Consider the following 2,500-nt stretch of genomic DNA (forward strand, 5'->3'; position numbering starts at 1 on the left):
TAAATTAATGTGAAACAGGCTACAGAGAGGAAAGGACTTGCTACGAAAAATGCGCCGCGTAGTAAGCCTTTCAAAGGTCTTCGTCCTTTTTTTCACGAAGTTATATAATCTAAACATCGCTTCCATCGCTTGTTGGTGCGAACGACGCTTTGGGACTAGAGGTGGGCGGGTGGGCGGCGTCTGATAGCTTTCCCGAGGAATGATATTGGCAATGTGAAGCGCCGTCGTTCCTCTCTCGACTGGAGGAGAAATTGATTTAGTGCAGTTCAAAGGGAAATCATATAAATAACGTGTTTCATTTGCGTTGGTTTTCTTTCGACGTGCTTTGTCTTCTTCTTCTTCTTCTTCTTCTTCTTCTTCTTCTTCTTCTTCTTCTTCTTCTTCTTCTTCTTCTTCTTCTTCTTCTTCTTATTCTTCTTCTTTTTCCTCCTCCTCTTCTTTTATACTTCAGGCGGTCATAATTTGTGGGGGGGTTTCGGAATACGTATGGTAACTCCCATAGTAACTCCCCTACGACTATTTTTCGTTCGTATGTGCTTGTTTTTTCTTGTTGTTGTTGCCGTTCCTTTTGCTAACGTTTATTTAGTTCTTCAGTGCCTTTAAAGGACAATATTACGAACACATTGCAAACGAAATAGTTTCTAATATTTTTCGCCCAAAGTTGATATTTGGTCCTACGAAGTGAAAAATGGAGCTATTGTTTCCTTTTCATATTCGGGGACTACAGTCTTTTGTTTGCCCCGAAAACCTGCATCACACATTAATCATAATCAAGTCCGATCGGTAGAGTTTTACATCGTTATTCTTAATTTACTGTTCAGGACGCCCGTCTGTTCGCTAAGAAACCCGGATTTACCGATGATTAATGCCGGGTATTGTTGCAGGTATTTAAGTTGATGAGATTTTCCTTTTTCATTGTGTGGTGTCCCAAGAAACTATTCTCGTAGAACTACTGCAGCAAACTTGCGTCTTTGAACTGTTTCTCACGCTCGCGAGAGGTTATTTAAACTCAATTGAATTCCTTGAGTTTAAGCTTAAAAAGGTCGGTTGTGATCCGACTGCCTCTTTTGTTCTCGCTTTTTTTTTTTTCTTTTCTTTTCTTTTTCCGTAGTCATTTTTATTCCTCTGCTATTTTTCTTCCGTTGCACATTTTCCCATTTCTCTGACGCCACAGTCGTTGAGGTCCTCAATTTTTTTTTATTTTTTTTCTGTTGAATAATGGAGCAAAGGAATCCGAAAAATATATATTATATCTCTAGCTATGAAACGATCAAATTATGATATAGTTTAGCTAAAGAAGAGACAAGTAAGTCTTCAAATATATATGTGCTAAAGGCTAAGACGACCATACGCCATTCTAAACAAATTATATCGACGGTATATTTCCGGAAAAGAACAAAAACAAACATTCTTTCCAATAAGACATCGAAAACAAAGAAATCCGGGGCATGATAAAGCAAAGAACTGGGGAAGGAATTTAGGCGGCTGATAGATGGCAGTTGTCATTCAACAAATGACTGTCGCGAATAAAACGAATCGGCTCATACATCTGAGCGTTTCGATTGCCGATAAGTAACAACGAAACCACTTTAGGGGAAACGTGATGCAAAATATTTTCCCCATATTTTCGCCACTAGAAAAGGTGTACCTTGGCCACGACACTCGAAAAATCCTTTGCGTGAAATGTCGTCCGATAAATTCTCCCTTTTTGACACTTGAACCTGGAACTATAGATTCATGTCCTCTATTCCACAGTCCCATACGGTATCCATATTATATATCAATTCCAATTCATATATATATATATATATATATATATATATATATATATATATATATATATGATATATATATATAGTATATTTATTGTATGTGTATAAATGCATACATTCATACATAAATATATACATACATGTATGCATACACACAGACACAGACACACACACACACACACATATATATATATATATATATATATATATATATATATATATATTAAATATATATATATGTGTGTGTGTATGGGTGTGTGTATATGTGTACGTGTGTACGTGTGTACGTGTGTGTGTGTGTGTGTGTGTGTGTGTGTGTGTGTGTGTGTGTGTGTGTGTGTGTGTGTGTGTGTGTACATGTGTATGTATATGTGTGTGTGTGTGTGTGTGTGTGTGTTTGTGTGTGTGTGTGTGTGTGTGTGTGTGTGTGTGTGTGTGTGTGTGTGTGTGTGTGTGTGTGTGTGTGTTTGTGTTTGTGTTTGTGTGTTTGTGTGTAGATATATGTGTGTGTGTATGTATATATATATATATATATATATATATATATATATATATATATATATGTCAAGTTCACGTTTTTAAAACGCCTGCCACCAAATGGTTAATAATATTTAACGCTGCCACCAATGTAGGATCAATTTTCCATATATATAAAATAAATAAATTATTACTGAATTACTGCCGCTAATTCGTGAAGACGAATTCTGACACAAATAATGACAATATTA

The 2,500-nt window shown here is 36.1% G+C and overlaps 1 protein-coding gene across 1 annotated transcript in view; it reads left to right on the top strand.

The window, feature by feature from the left end:
* The window catches only part of LOC125041961 (synaptotagmin-12-like), a 19,685-nt gene that overhangs the window by 923 nt on the left and 16,262 nt on the right, over window positions 1–2,500 (top strand). The gene's annotated exons all lie outside the window — the stretch shown is intronic.

Source organism: Penaeus chinensis, chromosome 31 (assembly GCF_019202785.1).
Source record: "Penaeus chinensis breed Huanghai No. 1 chromosome 31, ASM1920278v2, whole genome shotgun sequence".
NCBI classification, from domain to species: Eukaryota; Metazoa; Arthropoda; class Malacostraca; order Decapoda; family Penaeidae; genus Penaeus; species Penaeus chinensis.